Source organism: Chiloscyllium punctatum, chromosome 25, assembly GCF_047496795.1.
Source record: "Chiloscyllium punctatum isolate Juve2018m chromosome 25, sChiPun1.3, whole genome shotgun sequence".
Taxonomy (NCBI): Eukaryota; Metazoa; Chordata; class Chondrichthyes; order Orectolobiformes; family Hemiscylliidae; genus Chiloscyllium; species Chiloscyllium punctatum.
In genome coordinates, this window is record NC_092763.1 from 71,638,664 (window position 1) to 71,663,553 (window position 24,890).

General features: G+C 40.1%; 1 protein-coding gene and 1 long non-coding RNA gene across 4 annotated transcripts in view; one reads left to right on the forward strand and one right to left on the reverse strand.

Moving 5' to 3' along the window:
• LOC140496056 (mastermind-like protein 2) overlaps positions 1–24,890 on the forward strand; it is a 126,950-nt gene that overhangs the window by 11,353 nt on the left and 90,707 nt on the right. The gene's annotated exons all lie outside the window — the stretch shown is intronic.
• LOC140496057 (uncharacterized) overlaps positions 1–24,890 on the reverse strand; it is a 45,250-nt gene that overhangs the window by 6,203 nt on the left and 14,157 nt on the right. Inside the window, exon 2 of the long non-coding RNA XR_011964149.1 lies at positions 21,821–21,933. This is a non-coding gene — a long non-coding RNA (uncharacterized lncRNA). The remainder of the gene's footprint in view (positions 1–21,820; positions 21,934–24,890) is intronic.

Sequence of the window (24,890 nt, forward strand, 5' to 3'; positions counted from 1 at the left end):
GAAGCTGGTCTACCGAAAGCTTGTAACAATTTTGCGAATTTGCATGAAAAACAATTAAGACAAATTTGTGTTGCTGCCTTGGGCCTCCACTATCAATGAGCTTTACAGTGATTCCTGGCTTCATGAGGCGAATGGGCTTGGCAAATACGGGGGAAAATTAGCCGAGGAAGCTCGTGGAATTTGAAGCATTTGGTTAACTTTTAACTTTCCATTATGCCATCTGAACCCTTTGTGAAGGCGACTTTTGTCTTTCTTCATATATCTAGTACTTTACTGTGACCTCTGTATTTCATACTTTGTTAAACTGCTGACAGGCTGATGTGTTGGATCTGTAACTGTTTTAAAACGACTCAGTGTAAACACCTCTCCTTCAGTCACACTAACTGGTCACTGTTCAGCTGAATGGCAGCGTGTTATATTAGACCTATCAAGATGAGGGAGCTTTTCTTTAAGTCTTCTAAGCTGCTCTTGACATTTTTTTCCAGGCACTACAGCAATTCTATTCTGTTTAAACTTACTAATGAATGAACGAAGAGAATGACTATTTACTGTGATGTTTTATTAAACATGACAGAATGTAAAATGATCAAGTTGTGATGACTGTGAGCATGTTTATTTGATTTGGGGAAATTTTATCCACACACATGGACATTTTTTAAAAGCTATGCAATACTCAAACTGTTTCCAGTGCTGTGCCTGCTTTTGAATTGGATTTCAATGTGTGAAATCTGTAGTCCTGTGGATTCAGATGGTTATTTCAACAGTATTCCTGTTTTTATTTGATTTTAATATGTTGTGCTTTATAGAGGGAAACAACCAGTCACATCCAGCCCCACAATAGCATGACCAAAGTAGATCTATAATTGTCAGTGAATCTGTTTTTCTTCGTGGATCAGAGTAATCCATTAGTGCCTGTCTTTAATAGATCCTTTCAAAAAATGTTGATTTCAGTGTAGCAGGTGCTCCTTAAAGGGAGGAAATGAAAATATTGTTTTATTTAGCAGCTCTTAATTTTATATACTTAGCTGAGTCTGGCAGAGATTCAGATTTTGTGTGTGTGTCTTTTTGTGTGTGACAAAACTGGTATTCTGTCTTGAAGCCAGCCTTGCACAAACTGTGCTTTCTTTGTAAACTGAAACAAAGCTGAACGCTGTTATTGTTTTCTCTGCTTCACTTCTCTGTGATGTAGTGGTTGCAATAAAAGTGTCTTTGTTTCCTGATCCAGCATCTTTCAGTAACCAGCCCATTTTTAAATGCCTTGTTTCACACTCAGCTCATTTTCTTTCATCCCTGCAATGCCATAGAGTCATTTAAGGCAGGGGGTGGGATTGTGGATTTAATTGGAAAATGCTTCTCCGTGTGTTTGTTCGGCCATCAGTTTGAAACAATATATAATTTGCTAACTGGACAAATAAACTGTTATGTTGATGCTTCTAGTATCCTGACTATTATTATTGCACCATGTATACAATTACTATGGTCAAGACAAAATATTATATGTCGGATGCCCCTAAAAAAATCCCATGCTACTAGTTGACAACGAGCAGGGAGTTCTCCATGTTTCAAGACCAATATTTACCCCTCGAAGAGAAGTACTGAACAAATTATCTAGCCATATATTTTATTGATGTTTGTGGGACCTTGCTGTGTGCAAATTGGCTTCCATTCTTCCAAAATTACAATATTTAACAAAATAATTCTCTGCTTAGAATATATTTTGGGATGTTCTAGGATTATGAAAGTTATTATATAAATGTGGATCTGCCTGCCATCACTCACTTACTGACGTATCACTGAGGTTTGGGACTTACCAGGAGGAATTTCCCATCATTTAACATGAAAGTAGGCTGCTTGATATCTAACCCTTTTAGGGACTATGCTTTAAGAGAGAGTTGTTTCTGCATTCTGCTTTTTGACTCACATCCAGGTTGAGTACTTTTGAGCTCTCAACCTGATGTGTTGCAAGTCAAAGGAATCATTTATGAACCATATTCTAGCAGCCAAAAAAATGGAAGGCCGACTACTGGCTTTACTCAATGTTATCAGTTACTGTATATACATTTATTATTTTTTAAAATATATTTTGCTCATGTACATAACAATAAACAAAATTGTTGCATATGTTTAAAAGGTGACACAAAAACAATTGAACTTTTAGGATTATAATACCTTTTTAGGATGTCCCAAAGTCTTCAGTTAGTTAGAGACAAAAAAACTGCAGATGCTGGAGTCCAAGGTGGATAAACAGGAGGCTGAAATAAAACAGCAAGCCAAGTAGCATGTGTTTTTCCAGCCTCCTCTTTGTCTACCAAAATACTTCACAGCCAATTTAAACTTTAAGGGAGCACCACAATTGTAATGTAGGAAAATAGCAACCAACTTGTACACAGCTAGATCCCACAGCCAGCAATGTAATAATGATCAATTCTAAATGCTGAGGGATCTTTTGCACTGAGAAGACTTATGGGGACCTTGAATTAACATCACATCAGTACCTCAGACCAGTGCATCACTCCCCCAGTGCTAGCTTGGAGTGAACTTGAACTCATAACTTTCTGATTTGAGGTGAAAGTGCTACCAGTGACAAATTGAGGTCTATGGTAATTCTAATTCTGAGTTAGCTGACACCGTCTGTGAGATTTGCCACTTTCTTTTTAGCTACAGTTGGTGAGTGCAACTTGTCGACCTAAGAAAAACAAAACTCATTTTGACAACAACTAGGTGTATTCTAATTTAACAATTAAATGTTTTTCTTGTGTTTGAAATGGCATCTATTTACTTCAAGCTTTAATATCACAAAGCAGATTCAAAGATTCCAGACATTTTTAAATTCATTCCTTAGTGTCGCTGGCTAGGCCAACATTTCTTACTCAACTCAAATTGCTGAGAGGGCATTTAAGAGTCAACACATTACTGTAGGTCTGTCATCACGCATAGGTCAGACTAGGTAAGGACAGCAGATTTCCTTCCGTCAAGAGCATTAGTGAACTAAATGAGTTTTTATGACAGTTGAGAATGATTACACAGTTACCATCAGACTAACTTTTTAAATTTTACTCTATTTTAGTTAACTTTTTAAGAATATACTCAGTGTCAAAAAGTTCTGCCTCTGTGGGGTAGAGAATTTTAACAAATTTTCCATTTATAATCCCGGGTCAATTCCCAGTGGAAAATTTGGAAATTCTGCTGAGATTGGTGAAAGGAAGGACCATATGTTCCTATTGATTCTTAATTCAGTATTGTTCAGTTTAAATGATGCATTTTTGCACAAAATTTCTGATGCTCTGTTTGCATTGCTTAATTCAAATTATTGAATACGTAGTGCAAACAAGACTTGGAATTATCAAAAGTACACTACAATAACAACTACTTTTTAAAACAAAAAAAGAAAAGTACTGTTATTTTATGCAGCAGTCTTTTCTGTTTGTGCTCCTTGTATTTGGATGTCAGTGTTTGAATGTCAGTCAGTGAATAAATCCTTACTAAGTGCTGCTGTTTCAATATGAAGCTGGGCAGCAGGTTCTTATTAGCATTGCTGTGGCTGAAGCCTTATTGCATTATAGATTGAAGGTCATAGTAATGTACTCCACTAAAATGCAACTGTTGTAATACTAATAATTTGGATGATACAGTCATAGTATTAGGTTTTCTTGGATGGAAGGGTGCATGGACACTATATGTGGTTAAAATAGCATTGTCTTTTTAATAGCCCTGGATAGGATATAAGAAACAGCTTAGTATCTGATTTATCTCTTTCTCTGCCTGTCTCTCATTTTCTTTATCTCTCTTTTGCCTGTACTATTTTTTTTCAGAATTTTCTTCTCCTGTTAAGCACTAAAGACGTGTTCTTACTAACATTTGTTTCACTTGGATTGTCGAAGACTATAGTCCAGACTGTAACTGTTTCCACTGCTGAATTTGGCTTTGTGTTTTGTTCCTGAAGCAGTAATGTGGTCTTCTAATAAAAAAAAACTCAAGTGAGTCCTACTGCTGTTAGCATTAGAGAACTGTACTTGATAATGTAAACATGTCAGTGTAAAATACTTTTAATAGTCTCCCTTTACCTAACGTCATCACAATGTTGACATTAAGACTCATTGCATAACTTTGTGTTTTAGCTAGCACTTTTCCAGAACCACAAAATTATGGGATTCATTTTTACCACCAGTGCCTGTCTGTTGACCAGACATAATGAATGGCCTACATATAGTAGAACGTCCCTGGCTGTCATCTTGCTGAAGTACAAAATGTATAACATCAACAAGGAGGAAAAGACTAGCTGGCCCATCAATACTGTACTACATCATGATATAGTGTCATGAATAAATTAATCCTTCCCATCCCACACTCCATGTGCTGCATGCTTCCAACAAATGTACTGTACATTGTGAAGATGAAGAGTATTGAGGCACTTCATAGTAGAACATGGTGAATAGAGAAAAAAAATTATATTGTACATTTTGTAATATCCAATTTGAAATGTTTTATCCTTGGCTGTACACCTATTTTGGAATGTATTTTGTAAATATTAAGATCATTACATTCATAATAAGTGGAACATGCAGTATACAGGCAAGTTGAATGTTTTGTATTTTCTTTAAAGAATTTATAAATGAAGTTTTTTGGAAAAAAAGAGCAACACTGATGGTCTTAGGATACCAATCTTCTGAATAAATGAACTAAAAATCAAATTCTACAAAGATGAGACAGGGGCATTGGTGACATGGATTCATGCCTAAGGCGTAAATTCCCTCAGTTCTTCCTTCTTCCTTTTGATAATCATTCTTGCAAAATGCCAACCCTCAGTGTCCCCCAATCACTACTACGTACCTGCTTTATCTCATTTGTGTTATAGACCTTGACACTTGATGTAATGTTAAATGAGGGAAGTATACCCAGGAGTGTTTATTATCGAAACATTCCTGCTAACCCATTAGTCCAAATGAATGGTCTGACACCTGTGGCTTTGAATGATTAAGTGCTAATGGAGTTCATTCAAAAACAACAAAAAAAATCACTAGCTGTTTAACGAACGTGGCCTCAGCATTAATGACTGCTGATTCAGAAGCTGTTGTTTGACTGGCATTGCTTGTAAAGGTATAAAATTGGTTCTTCGTGTTACTAAATGATTCAGTTGGACAACAGTACAGACCTGGAGACTAAAGTTAATGCAAAACTACTGTTAACACGAGTTTGTCCAGAGACCAGAGGGAGTTAAAGGAATTGAATTGGGCTTAACAGTGTTTATCTTATCCCAACAAAATGATGTAACCAATGCATACAACTCAAATCAAATCAATGTGTTACAGCCAAATCCTTCTTTCGTTGAAGAACTCTGAAATGTTCTGCAGCACGCTTTGGCTATTCCTAAAACATTCCATGAATCTTAAAAGCAAAGTATTTCTGATGGTGTTGACATGATGGGATGTCAGATTCCTTATTTTTGAGCCTGCTGATTCACAATCCAATGTGGTTCATCTAATTTTATGAAACGTTTGGAAAATAGAGGTGAAGTTTCTTGGGTTTAATGCTGAAGAATTGTAGCCAGATCCAATTCCAGTTCCTGTGGTCGAAACAGAGCAGGTTAACCTTTTAGAGTTCCAAACTTGCATGTTTCTCAGCTGCTGAACAAAAATCTTCCTGGTGAATTCAGACTGGGTCTCCACCCCTGGACCCTGCTACAAGGAGCAACAAGTTCCTTGCATACTGTAAGAATCTGCAACCTTTTCAAACTGTCTTCACATTCCAACACTGGGTTACTGATGAAAAAGTGAGGTACCAATTTGACACAAACTGATTCTGTAATTGCAAAAACTGAGATGGCCAAGATTTTTCATCATCTAATGTATTCTACGCTTTTAAAAAGGCCAGTTTAAAAAACATACTTCTCAGCGTCAGAGCTTGAAAACAAAGGGTCTGTTGCAATTTGTAGATTATGATTTATTTGGGGAGGACCTTCGAGCCTATTTTTGACAAGACTTGGCTATGATTCACTGTTATCTCTTCAAATACCAGTGACCATGACTGTCGGTGAAAGGGGATGATGTCACGCCAGCAGCATGTTACACAGAAAGCCTATGTGCTTCTAACTGCCTTTAGCTTTTGATGAAACTAGTTGCTTTTCGGGGGGGGGGTGTGAGAATAGGTCGAAACAAACAAGGGCACATACCTCCCAGAAATAGGTAAAGGGAGATTGTAAGCCACCACTGGGAAAACAAGACTTGCATTTATATAGTGCCTTTCTCAGTCTCAGGGCATCCCAAAACATTTTGCAGCCCGTGAATTGCTTTTAAAGTGTAATCACTGCATTAATATAGGAAGCACAGCATGCGCACAGCAAGATTCCACAAACAACAATGTGATAAGGAACAGAGAATCTGTTTCTTTTTGGTGATAATGACTGAAGGATAAAGAATGGCCTGCACAAGTGATAACTCTTTTAGTCATCAATATAGTGACACAGTTCATCTAAGAGGGCAGAACTAACCTTGGTTTAATGTCTCCTCTGAAAGATCCACCAAACAAAATACTACAGAGGAATTAATTTTCTTATTCTGACACACAGCTGTCTATAAATCTGCCTTTGTCCTTTTGATTTTGTTTTCCACTCCTTTTAAATCTGATAAACAACTAAGCATTTTAAGTAGTGATTAATGGCTGTAGAACTAAAAACTAAAGATGGGGAACACCTCTCTCTAGGGTTTACATAGGTCGAAGAGTGATGGCTATTTGGCTATTTACCTCGTAGCTATTCTGTACCTTAACTTCATTTTCCCAGCTTGGTTCTGTAACTCTTAATAATCTTGCCTCACCACTATCTATCAATCTCAACAGTGAAGTTTTCATTTGATTTAGGCATTTTAGACCAAAAGAGTTTCCAGATTTTCATTAGCTACTTTTAGCTGTTTAATTTTATTGGGATGAATTGGAGAGTTTTTCTGGTGGTTGATTCAAGAGCCACAAACGGCACAGGAGATCTGAATTAAGATGGTCGGCAATGTCTGTTTGGTTTGCCCACTGAGATGATTGGCTCAAAGCCTGCTATTCTTGTTCACATTCAGCTCTTCGCATTCTATCCATCATGTTTGTTATTTGTACAGAAAATCAGATGGAATCAGCCATTTTATTATTCGTTATTTATCTGTTTGACAAGTCAGGTGGTTGACTCTCGCTATCAAAAAACTGTTGCACCTTCAATTTCTTCCAGTAACTTGACTCCATGAGTGTTTAAGACAGCCTTGTTTATGTCGGTTTCTGAGATTGTCTACTGACAGTTGAATGACAGGGAAGTTTTTGAAATTCGGTGTTGATTAATAACAAGACTATTTTTGACAGGCACGTGCACTTATGACTAATTATTGCTGCTTTCAGTTACCATAAGCCCATTTAAGATAAATTGCATATTTTTAACCAGTTCCCTCTGTGTTTGAGAACTTTTGTTTTCAACCATGAGGTGAGAAAATACTGTTAAACTTGCTTATGTTTTTAATTATTAAGTGCAGGTTTAGCTTTGGTTCAGTGAGAAATAATTACACATAGAGTCAGAGGGCTGGACAGCACAGAAACAGATCTTTTGGTCCAACTTGTCCATGTCGACCAGGTATCCTAAAGTAATCCAGTCCCATATGCCAGCATTTGGTCCATATCCCTCTAAATCCTTCCCAATCATTTACCTATCCTGATGTATTTTAAATGTTGTAATTGTACCGGACTCCACCACTTCATCTGGCAGTTTATTCCATATATGCACCACCCACTGCATGAAAAAGTTGTCCCTTTGGCCCCTTCTAAATCTTTCCCCTCTCATCTTAAACCTATGCCTTCTTGTTTTGGACTCCCCCACCCTAGGAAAAAGACCTTAACTATTCACCCTGTCCGTGCCCCTCATGATTTTATAAATGTCTATTGTGTCACCCCTCAGCCCCCATCACTCCAGGGAAAACAGCCCTAGCCTATTCAGCCTCTCCGTATAGCTCAAACCCTCCAACCATGGCAACATCCTTGTAAATCTGTTCTGAATCCTTTCAAGTTTAACAACATCTTTCCTATAGCAAGGCGACCAGAATTGGAAGCAGTATTCCAAAAGTCATCTAATCAATATCTTGTATAGCTGCAACATGACATCCCAACTCCTATACTCAATGTACTGACCAATAAAGGCAAGCTTACCAAATGCCTTCTTTCACTATGCTGTCTACCTGCAGTTCCACTTTCAAGGAACCTGCACTCCAAGGTCTCTTTGTTCAGCAACACTTCCTAGGACATTAGCATTAAGTGTATAAGTCCTGCCCTGATTTGCCCTACCAAAATGTAGCACCTCAGATTTATCTAGATCAAACTCCCATCTGCCACTCCTCAGCCCATCGGACTAGCTGATCAATGTCCTGCTGTACTTTACGGTAACCTTCTTTGCTATCCATAACACCATCAATTTTGGTGTCATCTGCAAACTTACTGATACATGGGAATACCACCATCTGCAAGTTCTCATGCAATCAACTCATAACCCCTGGCTTCAATGACGAAGGAGGTGCGCTCTGAGAGCTAGTGATTTCAAATAAACCTGTTGGACTATAACCTGGTGTCATTGCGACTTCTAATTTTGTCTATCCTGGCTTGTCACTGGGTCAAAATCCTGGAATTCCCTCCCTCAGGGCATTATGTCTTGGGTTAGAAGGTTTTTAGGTTTGAACCCCATTTTTGACTGGCTAGTCTCGACGGACACTCCAATGCTGAACTGAGGAGGTGCCTTGTGGATAAGGTGTGATTGCTTCTGCTCTCTCAGGTGGACACGAAAAGACCACACGGTGCTGTTTTGAAAAAGAGGAGTCCTCCCTGGTCAGTATTTGTCAGCAATAACCTATATGTATGGAATGCCATGCCAAACTGCCAGCATGTTTCTGCGTTTGAGACACCCTGGAATTTGCAACTATTTGGGAGGTGGTTAGAAGCAAGTGACAGTAGCCAATTAGGCATTGGTTAGAGCGTGTTTTGGGGTTTAACTTACCATTGCATTCAACAATTCAGACAGACACACTGCTCTAGTTATGTTTTTTTGTTTCTTTCAATTTTTGTTTCCTTGCCTCATCACCATTCCCATTAGCCCTGTAAGGCCAACTCTCTTTGTCATTCAATCTCCCCTGCCTTGTTTCGGAACATCAAATGCCCTTTGTCCTTGCTCCACCCACCTCTTGCTGAAATCTGATTATATCTCCAACACTTCCCAAATCTGATGGCAGGTCATCGACCTGGGTCATTCATACTGTTTCTCTCCCTGCAGACACTGCCAGACCCACTGAGTTTATCCAGCGTGTTCCATTATCATTTTACTTTGACAGCATCCGTAATTTGTTGCTTTCCTACTGGGAAAGCTCTGCTTCTCAGTGGTGACTGTAAAGTGGGATTCTCTCATCCCTGCCCATACCCCAACCCCTTTCACTGAGGCTGAAGCAGGAGTGGAAATGACCCCCCCCCCCCCCACCCACCATGTCAACGAATGCAAAATGGCCATGGGATCAGCCACGGACTGTCCCAGTCTTCTTGCTTATGATCTAGTAGCTGTGATTTTCTTTAATTTCACCCTTTATTGAAAATCTGTAGAAGTTGTCTTCATCTTGAAGCTTCCCATTTTCCCATCCTACAGCAGCAACTCCCAGCTCTGACAGTGAGGCTGAGAAACTCTTAGTGCCAAAACTTCATTGGATAGTAAGCGTGATTCCTGGCCATTAGTTGTCCAGTTGGTCAGAGACCAGGTGAAGCAGCAATTTACCTGCGTTTCACTCAATCTAATGTACTCTATTTGCTGCTCACAATGTGGTCTCCTGTACATTGGGGAAATGAAGTGCAGACTGGGCGACCGCTTTTCAGAATGTTCTGTCTGCAAAAAATGACCCTGAGCTTCCAATTGCCTGTCATTTCAACACACTGTTCCCTGGCCAACATCCCTGCCTGAGGCTTGCAACAATGCTCCAGCGAATCTCAGTGCAGATTGGAAGAACAACACCTCATTTTCTGTTTGGGAATCTTGCAACCTTTTGGACTCAAATCCAGTTCAATAATTTTGGGGCCTGTGCACCATCTCCCATGTCTTTACCCCAACCCCCCCACACACAGGCCTTGTCATCACACGAGCTGCTAGCACACTGTCAGCCACTAACGATCCCCATTAACACCTTATTCAAACTCCCAGGCTGATCTTTACCCATTCCTTTGGTTGCCCAACTGTTTTTCCCCTTCTTTGGGTTCCACCTCCAACTATTGTTTACTCCTTCCCCCTCCCCCAAACTTTTCCCAGTTACAGTCAGTTCAGAAGAACTGGATGTTAGCTCTTCTTTCTCTCCACAGATGCTGCAAGACCTACTGAGTCTTTTCAGCAATTTTTGCTTTCAGTCAAAGACCTCATTGGACATAAGGGTGAAGGCCTGGGACCTAGAAATGTGCCCAAACTGATGTCTAGCCCACTCAGTCGGACTATCAAAACCTTGACCAAATAGCTAGGTTTAAGGTGTGATTTTACTGGGGAATCCAAGGTGGAGAGGGGTAGGAAGGATATTCTAGAATTGTGATCAAGCTAACTGAAGCCACAGCAATCAATATGTCAAAAAGGCAATCTGGCCATGAACTTATTCTTGTCCGAGGGAAGTGTGCAAATGTTGTGGTTCCTGCATCACAATATGGACTGTGCTTCAAAAATGATTAATTTGCTGCAAAGCCTGAGGTCATGAAAGGTGCTATATAAACGCATGACCTTTCTAAATGCAGCCATTTTGACAATGCAAAGTTTGTGAACACTATATTAATATTGCAATCCTATCTGGAGAACTTTCTTCATATGGGAATGCCAGCCATTCCTTCTCTTTGGGCTGATTAGGGATGTAAAACAAATAACAGAATTGGGTGTAGCTGGAAAAGATTCTGCAATTGTGCAGTGAGTGGGAGTGGTGAGGTAATCACAAAAGCAAGTAAAGTGGAGAGGAAGCAGCTATCGAGACAAGCGTGGCATCTTCCTTCCTGTTCCCAGAAGCTGGAGACTTTGGCCTGTGTCGTTTCAGCTAACTGTGGCATTTGTTTTTCTCATGAAGGACAACTAATAAAGAATCTCTGTAGGCTGCAATTTTTACAGTAAAATGATTGAGGTTGCAATTCTTGAACCTGGAGTGAAAAATTACAGATATTTGACTGGCAATGTGGGATATCACTTCCCAGCAAGTGTTTGCTATAACCAGAGGAAAGCTTATTCATTAAAGACACTGGAATTCATTTTTTAGACTTGGTGGGATTAAGTGCTAAATTGATTGAAAGCTGAAATGAAGTGTATGGAATCTCCCCATGACTCTATAATTTCACTCTCTAGGACCTTTTCATTTCTGTTTTCTTCTCTTTAAATGAAACCTGCAAAATTTCAGATGGGGATTTCACCAACTTGTTTTTTTTCCCATTGCATACTAGAATCAAAACTTTTATTTCTGTTTCAACTATAAACACAAAGGAAAGCTGACAACCGCTATTCCTGGTGGCTTCACAATTGAACTTGTAGACCTATATATCATGGCCAAACTCTTCACCTATTGACCATTTAATAACACGGTGTCACTGTTAGCAGTCAAAATGTTGCGGGATGGCTGAACAGTTCGAGTATGGTGTCATCGTGACAACATTATGCTGCTGGGTTGCTCATGACATTGCTGACCACGGCGGCATTTTATTTTGTATCTAGTTTTGTAAGCAAAGGTATGATCATAATGGGTACTTTTCAGATTGGCAAATTGCTGGAGGAACTAGCTCTGGAAGTATGACAGTTGTTTCAGTAAGGTCGTTCTGAGGTAGATGTCCTGTGTGATGTAAGTCAAACTTACAGCATGGTCTCCTTGAATTTTAACAGTGTCTTTCCTTAAACAAGGGTCAGTGATTTGTTATTGTTCACTTCCACATAGAAGCCTTGCATTTTCACTCCTACTGGGACTCTTTATCTGAAATTGGCTGGAATGATGTTGAGACATATCACAGGTCCCAATGACGACAGGAATCTTCATGGCAAAAATCCACAATGAATAAAAGTTTTAAAACATAATTCAACATTAAAAAAAAGGCTTTTATATCTTTTCCCCTTAAATTGGAGGTTGTATCTTTAACAGCCTGGGCCCTAACCTCTGAAATTCCTTACCTAACCATCTCCACCTCTCCTTCTCCTTTATAGGCTACTAAAATCCTACTTCTTCAGCCAAGTATTTATGATCTGTCCTGATAGAGTCATAGAGATATACAGCATGGAAACATACTCGTCCGTGCTGACCAGATATCTTACATTAATCCAGTTCCATTTGCCAGCACTTGGCCCATATCCCTCTAAACCCTTCCTAGTCATATATCCATCCAGATGTCTTTTAAATGGTGTAATTTTACCAGCCTCCACCACCTCCTCTGCCAGCTCATTCCATAAACTCACCACCTATTGTATGAAAAGGTTGCTCCTTATGGCCCTTTTAAATCTTTTTAAAAATAGATCATATGTAGGTTTACAGGCTGACATTTTTTTGCCCATCCCTAACTTTACATGGTTACCATTGGGCAAATTTTCAACTTAAATTCCAAATTTCACTGAACTCAAACTTGCCATGGTAGGATTCAAACCCATGTCATGTCATTAATCTGAGGTATCTGGATTACGAGACCACTACAGTACCACCTTCTCAAGGTAGTTTATTATGTTAAAGATGCAAAATGGATGCACGTTGTTATGTATATGGTCTGACAACCAAACATTTAGGAAATCTGTGTGACAACATAGACAAACAGTAGAATATGCTGCTTTAAATGCCCTATTAGGGTTGCCAGACAAACTTCTCCAACAAATAAAAACACAACATTTTGGAAATAGTCAGCAGCACAGGTAACATATGACGATATCCAGTATTTTCTGTTTTTTATTTGCAGATTTCCAACATCTGCAGTATCTTACTTTTGTATTCAAGACTTTCTGTCTTGGTACTAGAGTGATTTAAATTACTTGAGTCCTCTAACGAATACGAATTAACGATCACAAAAATATCTTGCAAAATCTAATTTCCAAGATCACAATAGTGGTGTTTATCAGTAACAACAGCTTGTATTTATATAGCACATTTAACTTAAAAGAAAATCCCAGGGTGTTTCACAGGAACATTATAAAACAAAATGTAACACTGAGTCACATAAGGAGATATCAGTGCAGATGACCAAAAACTTGTTTCAGGTTTTAAAGGGCATCATGTAGGAGGAGGAAATGTATGAAAGTTTTAGGGAAAGAATTCCAGAGCTTGGGTCCAGGCAGCTGAAGGCTTAACCCTAATGTGGAAGTGATTAAAATGTGGGATACTCTGTGGAATCCTTTACCAGAGGTCTGTAGAGGCTGAGTTGTTAGGCATATGCAAGGCTGAGATAGATTAGATTACTTATAGTGTGGAAACAGGCCCTTCGGCCCAACAAGTCCACACCGACCCTCCGAAGAGCAACCCACCCAGACCCATTCCCCTACATTTACCCCTTCACCTAACACTACAGGCAATTTTTGCATGGCCAATTCACCTAACCTGGACATTTTTGGACTGTGGGAGGAAACCGGAGCACCCGGAGGAAACCCATGCAGACACAGGGAGAATGTGCAAACTCCACATAGACAGTCGCCCGAGGCTGGAATTGAACCCGGGTCTGCGCTGTGAAGCAGCAGTGCCGCCATAGATTTTCAGTCAGTGAGGGAATCAAGGATTATGGGGAAAAGGCAAGAAAGTGAAGGTAAATATTATCAGATCAGCTACAACCTCTTTGGGTAGCAGAGAAGACTTGGTGGATTGAATGGCCTACATCTGCTCTTGTGATTTATAGTCTTATGTTCTAGGCCAGAATCAGAGGAATGCAGTTTTCTTGGAGAATATTTTGGAGATAAGGATTTATCAGGCAAAGATGGAATCAATAATTTTTACGATAATTAGTTTCTTAAAAAAAGTGATAAGTTCAGAAAATCAGCCAAATGACAAGACTTGAGTTTCACTTTGGAAGAGGATGAAATTTCTGGGCAGAGACCTGTTTTGGGCAGTCCATAGTATTGTGTGCAAATTATTTAATTTGTTGAAATAATACTTGAAATTTTGAGATCGAAGACAGAAGTAAATCTTGAGCAGAGTCTCCTGGTGGAACTGTGTGGGAGTAACACTCTTTAAATTCTTGGCTATTATAAATAACTGACATGGAACTCCTAAGCTGTGTAACATTTTAAATTCTGTAGTTTACTTACAAATGGAATCTTATGCCAGACATTGAGAATTTGTACCGGTGCTGCACTTGTGTCAGTGTTTTCCCTCTCACACCAGAATGTGCAGTAAATAATCTGGGAAGAATTGAATCATTGGGGTGAATTTGTGCAATGATACCATAAACCTTGCAGCTGTAACCATTGAGACGTTCCAGAAAAGTCTGGAATCATAAAAAAATAAATCCACTTGCTTTGAGGTAAAACTCTGTGGAATTTTGTTTTCCTAGCAGAGCTGGAATAGCCCAGTGAGCAGTGGCCAATGTTACTGCAGCAGATGGAAGAATGAGACTGGATTGAGTTGCGTTTATATAGCACCATTCACCATCTTGGGATCTCCCAAAGTACCCTTCAGAAAATGGAAGGATTTTTGAAGGGTAATCACAGTCGCGAAGTAAGAAACATGGCAACCGATTTGAGCACAGTAAGGTCCCACAGACATACTGAGAGAATGACCAGATACTCTTGTTCTCTTCATCCAGCTGGTTGAAAGATAAGAGACCCTGGGAAACCTCTCCTGCTGTTCTGTGAATAGTGGCCTGGGATTATATAAGTCCAGCTGAGAGGGCAGACATAGGCCTCTGTTGAACACCTCATCCATAACCAGATATTACAGCTGGGAATATTAGCCAATGAACTATTAATGAGGTGGAATGACAGTGTGCAATTTAATGTGTTAAAGGAGGTATTAATCCATTTAAAATAAATGGGTTAATGCCTCCATTTAAAACAGCAACCAGATAAATGCTGTACGAATATGTTACACATTTGTCCAATTACCGTGGCAATAATTATTTCTAGATTTGTTTAAACTCCTCTTGAATGAAGTTACTGTATCTTCACCAGGAGCAATTGACACCTGTGTTTTACTGATACTGAAATGGTTGCTAATTTATCATTTTAGTTTTTCTTCTAAGAACCAGAGGTGTAATCTAGCCAAAGTGTTTGCAATCTGTGTGGACAGACTGGGAAAAACATTCTTGAGTTGTACGGCATTTTCTGTCAGCAGGGTATCTCAGTAGCAGAATATCCCTCAGTTTATTAACACATGTACCATCAATTATAACTTTCTCAGCTTAAAACAAAGAAGGTGGTGGTGACAACCGGTAAAATGGGTAACCACAGCCTGCATGATTTTGTAAGGGATGTGGTGGGTGGAATAGTAATGGGGTGGGATGTGGTCTCAACTGCAATGTGCATTTGGTTTTCATTTGAACTGGCATCTCCATTAAGTGAATCACAGGAGTTGGCCTCTTTATACAGCGTGTATCAGTCAGTGCAAATTACATTGTCTGTTTTGTAGCCTCCTCTGACCTACAACCCTCTCAGATATGTGTTCCTCTAATTCTGCCCTCTTAATTGCTGCATCATCGGTAGCCATGCCTTCAGCTGATAAGGTTCTATTCTCTCCTAAAACTTCCCCACCTCTTGACCTCCCTTTCCCCCTTTCAAAGCACTCCTTAAAACCTAAGCTTTTAATCATCAGCCCTGATATGTTTTTTATGTAGCTCTGTATCACATTCTAACTGAGAATACTCCTGTGAAGCACCTTGGGGTGTTTTACCATGTTAAAAGTTCTATTTAAATACAGCCTTTGGGGAATTTTATTTTATACAGTTTTTGTTCCCTCTGACCTATGGCGTAAGAGAATACCACTGTCAAGCCATTTTGACTCAAGTTGCTGTTGTCCATGAAGTTAGATAATCAGTCCCACTGACATTCTTGACGTCCCATCTCCTTGCTCTCATTTCAACTGTTTTACCCACTTTTGATCCTGGCCTTTTCGGACCTTTCTATCGTGTAACAGACCAGTGTTTCTTATATTTTATAGTGGGAGTATACAGCAATAGTACAGTTTATTTTAATCTTTTTGTTTGAAGTAAAATAATTTCAATTTTTTTAGACTCCATTTTGAGAAAAAGCAAATAATAAAAGTTGCAATATTAAAAAGGCATCTGGATGGGCATATGAATAGGAAGGGTTTGGAGGGATATGGGCCAGGTGCTGGCAGGTGGGACTAGATTGGGTTGGGATATCTGATCAGCATGGACGAATTGGACCGAAGGGTCTGTTTCCATGCTGTACATCTCTATGTTGTGAAAGTTGAAAGGGGTCCAGAAAAGATTTACAAGAATGTTGCCAGGGTTGGAGGATTTGAGCTGTAAAGAGAGGCTGAATAGGCCATGGTTGTTTTCCCTGGAGCATCAGAGGCTGAGACATGACTTCATAGAGGTTTATAAAATCATGAGGGACATGGATAGAATAAATAGACAAAAGTCTTTTCCCTGGGGTGGAGGAGTCCAGAACTAGAGGGCATAGGTTTTGTGTGAGAGGAGAAAGATATAAAAGAGATGTAAAGGGCAACTTCTTCATGCAGAGGGTCGTGTGTGTATGGAATGAGCTGCCACAGTGTTGGAGACTGGTAACATTTAAAAGGCATCTGGATGGGTATCTGAATAGGAAGGGTTTAGAGGGATATGGGCCAAGTGCTGACAAATGGGACTAGATTAGGCTGGGATATCTGGATGGCATGGACAATTTGGATTGAAGGGTCTGTTTCCGTGCTATACATCTCTATGACTCTATTTGTCGAGGCCTTTTCACCACAGGTTACACAGCACATACAATATGCTTTCTGGGCAATGGTTTTCATAATTGTTATGGCTCATTTTGGGCTCTGATGTCTGTCTCTAGTCAAACAGTGTATTTGTCCCACCTGCGCTGTGTATTTACTGTTGCATCCACTGTTTGTTTGCATTTGGTATCCATTGGGACTGTGGGCACAAGTCCAATGTCTGCAAAGCTTCTTCCCTGGCACAATCCAGCTGTACGAGCACTTGGCATTGGCAGCAGTGTCACCATGCTGCCCCTGCTGAAGGAGACAGTTTGCTGATTTGGAGGCTCACCCCAACGCTCCCTCTGCGTGCTGACACTGGTGCTCATGTGTGATGTCCCTCTTGCACAGAAGGAACAAGTTCTCTTTTGCATTGCCAGCATGTCAGTGTGAATGTAAATTGCTGAATGGATTTTTTAAAACTTGAAATCTTCATGTGGTCATCGCTGGCAAGGCCAACATTTGTTGCCCATCTCCAACTGCCATTGAAAAGAAGGTCATGAACTGATTTCTTCAAACACAGCAGTGAAAATGGTCTTCGTTATCCCACAGTGCTATTAGGCAGAGAGTTTCAAGATTTCCACCCAGTGACAATGAAGGAATGACAATGTATTTTCACAAATTTGGGAATTTGATGATGCTGGTGTTTCCATGTACTTGTTTGTCCTGGTTCTTCCAAGTGATAGGGAACCACAGGTTTTGGAGTTGATGTTGAAGAAGGTTTGGTGAGTTATTGAATGCACCCTATAGCTCGTGCACATCGCAGCTACTGTACACCAGGGCGAGGTTTGTATTCGGAATAATCTGTGCATGTAAATTTGGATTTCCAATTAATGTTGTGTTTCTAGTAAAATGACGATTGGCTCTTGTTAATATTCTGTGTGAGATCCTTTGACACTTTCTTATGTTTAGTAACTTGCACGGCGTGAGGAAATACAACCTCACCTGTTCTGAAACTAGGAATCAGCCCCTATATTTCCAGATCCACACTAGATTTGTAAGATTTCTGAGTTCTTTTTAACATTGAACAACTGTACTTCTCATTTCAGTTTTCAAGCAATGTAGAAATCACTCTCTTTGATGTATTCTTGTGTTGGCACACCAAATTATATCATGGGTCCTTAGATGGAAAGATTGATTTATCTCTCTCTGGAATCGTAGCCCATGCTTTGCTACAAAAACATTGTGAATGTGATATAATGATTTCCTTTATCGGGGGCAGGCTGTGGTAGGGAAAAATAAGATGCAGTATGTTCAGGACTTGGGTCCTTTTGTTAAACTCAAATTGGATATGTTTAGAAATAACACATAGAGATGAAAGTGAGCATAAATCAATTTACTATGAATTCTGACAACTTAATCAGCAGGTAAAGTGGCACATCTGAGGATGAAATGCAGCAAAGCAGTAATTGGCAAATTGAAGTGTGTGCATTCAATTAAGCAGGTACCTAGCATTGATACTTAACCTGTAACCACTGGCCACTAGTCTCCTTAGCTTTCTGCATAGTCCTGATTTCAAACATGCAAAAATGTAATTCTTGAGAGCACTGCTCCAAGAATGTTATTTCAAGAAACAAAATATTTTAAGTCAATTTTTAGCATTCGGACACAAAATCAGTTGAGTAAATTACATATTCTGCTTGGGAGTTGAATGACCGCTGTCCTCCGTGATGGGCTTAAGATGAAGAGGTAAAAATGCTTTCTCTCTTGAGGCTCATTGATAGTAATGGCAGTGATTACAGTCCTGCTCTGTAATACCTGTCTGTCTCAGTACAAAACCTCCTGGAATCAGAAATGGGTATCGTCTGTGATTTTTTATTTGCAAGCTGACAATTTCTTTGCAATTTCTTTAGAATTAATCCATAGCTCGTCTCTAAACCCTGTATGTGATTATGTGAAAGTCACTATTAAGAGGCAATGCTGTGCCTCCCACATCTGCAGGTGGCAGGCTGAATTAGTGAAGAAGTCCCTTTACTTCCAATGACGATCTGCCGGTTTAGAACGTAATTGATCTCTGCAGATAAATAACTGGATAATGTGAGGGATTGTTGACATGAGCTGCTCTGTAATTTCCACTGGAATGGGGCGGCACGGTGGCTCAGTGGTTTGCACTGCTGCCTCACAGCACCAGGGACCCGGGTTTGATTCCAACCTCGAGTGACTGTCTGTGTGGAGTTTGCACATTCTTCCGTGTCTGCGTGGGTTTTCTCTGGGTGCTCCTGTTTCCTCCCTCAATCCAAAAAAAGATGTGCAGGTTAGTTAGTCAGGGGTAAATATAGTATAATAGGGTAGGAGAATGTGTCTGGGTGGATTGCTCTTTGGAGGGTCAGTGTGGACTTGTTGGGCCGAACAGCCTGTTTCCACACTAGGGATTCTACAATTCTGTAGCATGTATCTTGTTATCATTGTCAGGGTAGGGCAAGTATCCACATTGTTGACTGGAGCTCAGCGGAGCAAGCCAGTCATGTCTTAGTTTAGAAAATCTATTCTTCTCTTCCCTGGCCCTTAATATGCTTTTTCAAAAAAAGAGGCAGTTCTTTAAGATACAACCTGAGTTAGCTGAATTGACACTTGAGCTGTGGCTGCCGTGAGAACTTGTGCATCTAGTGAGCAGAGCAACCTTGAAGAAACATTATGGGTGATAGAGGCTGCAATAATATGGTTTTAACTTGAATGAGATTTGAAACATTGGCTGAGATTCACAAGATTGTTTCCCTATGATCGTAGTTTGCATGCAAATCAGATTTATTCCCTTTTCATTAATCTGTCGCACACAGAGGTTGGTTTGGTTTATGCTTTTGAGCACTCTTTGTCCCCAAGATCACTGACTTACACTGGTACCCATCCAGTCCTTACTACTGTTTCCATACCTGTTAGTGGCCTCATCTCTACCTATCTCTGTAATCTCCCTCAGGCCCTACGACCTCCCATGATCACTGCAATCTTCTAAGTCTGGTCTCTTGCCACCATTACTGGCTGTGCCTTCTGCTGCTTAGATGCTAAGCTGTGGAATTCTATCCCTAACCCTCTTGACTTAATTTGTCTCCTTTTCAAGATGCTCCTTAAACTTACCTCTGTGACCAAACCTGACCTAATATCTCAATGCGGCTTGGTGTCAGATTTGGTTTAATAATGCTTCTGTGAAGGGCCTGGGTTGCTTTACAGTGTTAGAGGGCACTGTAAAAATATGAGTTGTCCTTTTGTTCATTACTAAGAACTGTGCTGCAGTCAGCTCATCATTCGTGCACATCTTTAACAGAATAACTTTTGGTTTCAGTAACAAAATGTCAATCCTCCAATGAATGATTCATAAGAGAAACTGGGGTGGGGGGGTGGGGGGGGTGGGGTGGTGGGGGTGTGGAGAATGCATTGCAAAGGTTTGTGGGGGAGCTGGGGTCTGAGGGAGGGTCTAGTCTACTTTCGTTTGCAGCCTGTCAGCACAGGCTTGTGAATGTCTCCCTGTGTACCTACTTTGTAATTTTAGTGCAGTATAGATTGAATAACAGCAGCTTACTTTACATAATAATTCATTCTGTCATATTGAAATAATGTATTAGGTTCAGACCGACTTCCTAAATAAATCAAAATGTCAGGAGATATTATCACTCAGTATAACTTTGGGATACTAACAGATGACAATCAATGTTCAGCTACAGAAAGATTAATCATTTGATTAAGTTTGTAAACAGAGTAAATTAAATTCATTATGCAGTCTTTATTTCTGCAAAAGTTTTAATTATTTTGTCTATTTGGAAACCTTGTTGTCTTCCAGTTATACCAGCTGCATCTCCAAGGCAAATTTCCCCCCCCCAAAAAAATCACTCTTGATTTTCTCCATCACTTGTACCATATTTGAAATGAATCTGTGGAGCATAATTGCTGTAATTAAATAATTGGATCTTACTTTTTAAATTGCCAGTGCAAAACAGGAGGGAGGGGAGTGAATGATTACAGAGGTGGTCGATTCATCTGAATGCATTCTTGGCAATGTAGCATCATTGGACAATGTGCTTGTTTCATATAGAAGCCAGCTTGTGAGGTTGTGGTCCTGTATTTAATTATCCAATCATCCTTCCAGCTCATACTGGGTAGGGGGCACTAACTAAGTGGCTTTGAATTTGTGAAACTAATAATTAATTTTGGAGATGGGGAGTACAATGCCAAAGCCTTAGTAAGCTTTCACTCCATAAGTTTGAGTGTAGCTAAATCCAGATTTAACACTCTTACATGGACGTAGCTGGTGGAGGCTTCCTGATATAAGACCCCTGACATCGGTATTGAGATTCATTGATAAACTGCATTCCTCTCCTGCATCTTTTCATCCAGCATAAGTATAATGACAATCTAGACAAACCATTACATTCCTAGATGCTTTGTAAGTGAGGTATCCTATTACAGAAATGCAAAGTTTACTACTTGGAGACAAGATCCCATTGTACAACATGTGTGGCCTCTAAACCAAGATGCATTCTGTTATCTTGCATGTGTAACAGTAAGATTTATGTTTCTTAGCCATGATATGGTATTCTACCACACATCTGGGTTTTTAGAAGTCGTTCATCAAGTTTGTGTGCTAGTCCTGCATGCAGCAGTGACAGTATTTCAATCAACAGTGAAACAGCATTCATGGAAGATACCATACAAATGCAAGCTCTTCCCTCTTTAGGAGAGTTGTCTTGTTGCACTTATATCATTTGTTTCTGATTCTGAAGCTCCCAGGGAAGGTGGTAATGTCAGATAGTAATCCAGATGCACAGGCTAATACTCTGGGAACACAGCAGCTGATGGAATTTGAATTCAATTAATAAATCTGGAATTAAAATCCAGCCTTAGTAATGGTGGCCATGAAATCATTGTTGACTGTGGTAAAAACTCATTGGTTCACTAATGTCGTTTTAGGGAATGAAATTTGCTGTCCTTACCTGATTAGGTCTACACATGACTCCAGATCCACAGCAATGTCCTCTCAAGTGATCCTGGTAAGCCACTCAAGGGCAGTGAGGGATGAACAACAAATGCTATCCTTCTGGCAACTCTGTGAAAGAATTAAGAAATAATAAAATTCCACCCTTTCTCCGACTTACTATTCTTCATTATTCCACAATCCTACTTACAATTTAAAATCATAGAATTCCTACTGTGCAGATAGAGGCTATTTGACCAATCGAGTCTGCACTGAATCCCCAAAGAGGATCCCATCCAGACTCCACCACCCTCATCATCTTAACCCTACATTTCTGTGACTAATCCATCTAGCCTGCACATCCCTGGACACTACAGGGCACTTTAACACGGCCAAATCACCTAATCTGCACAATTTTGGATTATGGGAGGAAACCCACGCAGACACACGGAGAATGTGTAAACTCCACACAGACAATCACCCAAGGTTAGAATGGGTCCCTCGCACTATGAGGCAGCAGTGCTAACCAATGAGCCACCGTGCTGCCCTACTATTACTTTATCTTCTTCAGAAAGTGCAGAGGAATACAAAACCTCAAAATGAGCAACTAGATTATTACTGCTGTGGTCACATTGTCCCATATTGTCTTTTTATTTGCCAGGAGACTTTCAGAATCACTGTCAACTGAACATGCACTGTCAGCAATGTACACGTTAAGGGTAGTAGTGAATTTATTGAAAATCACTGCGAAGCTGCCAAAATAACTCGCTTGTGTCTGCTTTGTTTGTGATCGCTGTAGCAGCATTTACTTACTGCATTTTTTGTGCTCACTGTTTCTCGTAAATTGATTAGGACAATCCCTCTAAGACTGACGGTGACTTTCAAAAGCAAACAGTCATTCACTAGACCTTGTGTACAATACTCTCTTGCACATCCTCTAATGTACTTGGATAACATAGCTACGACAGAGTTTTAAACCAACCTGTGTTTCAGATAAAAACTGAATGAACTGTGGATGCTAGAGATTAGAAAGAAAAAGAGAAATTGCTGGAAAAGCTTAGCAGTTCTGGCAGCACCTGTGGGGAGAGATCTGAGGAAGGATCACTAGACCCAAAACGCTAACTCTAATTTCTCTCCACAGATGCTGCCAGACCTGCTGAGCTTTTCTAGCAATTTCTGTTTTTGTTTCTGTGTTTCAGATAACTATATTTATGATTTCACCTTCTACATGGTATGCTTGAAACATGGTATGTTTCTCTTAAATGTTGCTTGTTTTCAAAGCCTTAAAATAGCTAAGCTTCATGTGGATCTCTGTGTGAAGTTCACTCCTCCATAGCTAACTGCACAATAATTAACTGCTTGGCACTGTACAATTCTGAGGTGCCTCAAGTCCAGGTTTTAAACCAAACATTCCACCCTATGGGACAAGTATGTGAACACCAACAAACCTGGAGAATGGAGCATGAGCAGGCAAACATTGGCAATGCTTTTAGGTCCAAAGTCACACCTCTTACAACTGGGATGCAACTTGGGAAAGTGTAAATGCATTTAACTTCTGTTTGTACCTTTGTGGATGGTATTAGTGCTTGGTGTATTGTTTCTTTGTTTGTAGATCCCAAAGAGATCATTTTTGCATGAAATGTTATTAGTGAATTTGGTTTGAAAGAAATAAATACTTGTATTTATATAGTGCTTCCCAGGATGTTCTAAGCTTGATTACAGTCAATGAGGTAGTTTTTGAAATCCTGTCGTAATGTGAAATTTGGCAGGTAACTTGCTAGTAGCAGACTCCTACAACCTGTAATGTGTCAATAACCAAGGAGTTAACAACACTTCAGGATTGGCCTGCAGTCTTCTGGAATTAAAGATCAAACTCCAGGACAATGCTGGAGGCATCCCTGTAGGAAAATCATCACAACTTTAAAAACAGATTGGGTTTTTTGTCATTTTCTTTGAACATTTCTCTTTTACTGGTTATAAAAATATTGAAAGCGAGAAAAAAATGGCTGCTTGATTTTTATCCAAACATTCATCAATTGGCCTTCTTGCTTTGCCATTGGTGCAGTCATGTGATGAAACCTCCTGGTATATGTTTAATCACAGTTGGCAAGCCCAAATGCTGAGATAGCACTGTTGGTGAAGGAGTTGAAAAGTGTGGTGCTGTAAAAGCGCAGCAGGCCAGGTAGCATCTGAGGAGCAAGAGAATCGACGTTTCGGGCATAAGCCCTTCTTCAGGAATGAGACTGGTGTGCCAAGTGGGCTGAGATAAAAGGTGGGGTGGGGGGGGGGGATTCTGGGGGGAGGGGCGCTGGGAATACGATAGGTGGAAGGAGGTGAGGGTGATAGGCCGGAGAGGGGGTGGGGGCGGAGAGGTCGGGAAGAAGATTGCAGGTCAAGAGGGCGGTGCTGAATCCGGGGCTTGGGACTGAGATAAGGTGAGGGGACGGGAAATAAGGAAGATGGAGAAATCTACATTCATCCCGTGTGGTTGGAGGGCTACCTGGCCTGCTGTGCTTTTCCAGCACCACACTTTTCAACTCTGGTCTCCAGCATCTGCAGTCCTAACTTTCTCCTGTTGGTTAAGGAATAAACATTGGCTAGGACACTGGAGATAGCCCCTGCTTTTATCCAAAATAGTGTTGTGAAATTATTTATATTAACCTGAAAAGTAAATGGGAGCTTTGGTTTAACATTTCGTTCAAAAGGCAACATCTCTGACAGTGCAGTACTCCCTCAATACTGCATTGAATTGTCAGCATAGATCAAATCTCTGCAGTGGGACTTGAATCCACAATTTAGAAATTCAGAGGTGAGAGTGCTGTCCACTGAGCCATGGCTAATAATTTAAAATGAAGATTAAGATTAATTCTAATCTTTGAGCAGTAATGCTTAATTGCGGAATCAAAATGAAGTAAAAGATCAAACTCACAACCCATTACTGTGTGCCTTTGGGAAAGAGAAGTGGGTGTAGTTCTGCCTTTGCAAGAATATTAATAAAAGGCAGGAGGTGAATTAGACTGACAGGAAATGGAAGCATATACAGTCATGACTCAAAAATCTGACCACAGTTGCAATTGGCCATTTTGCTG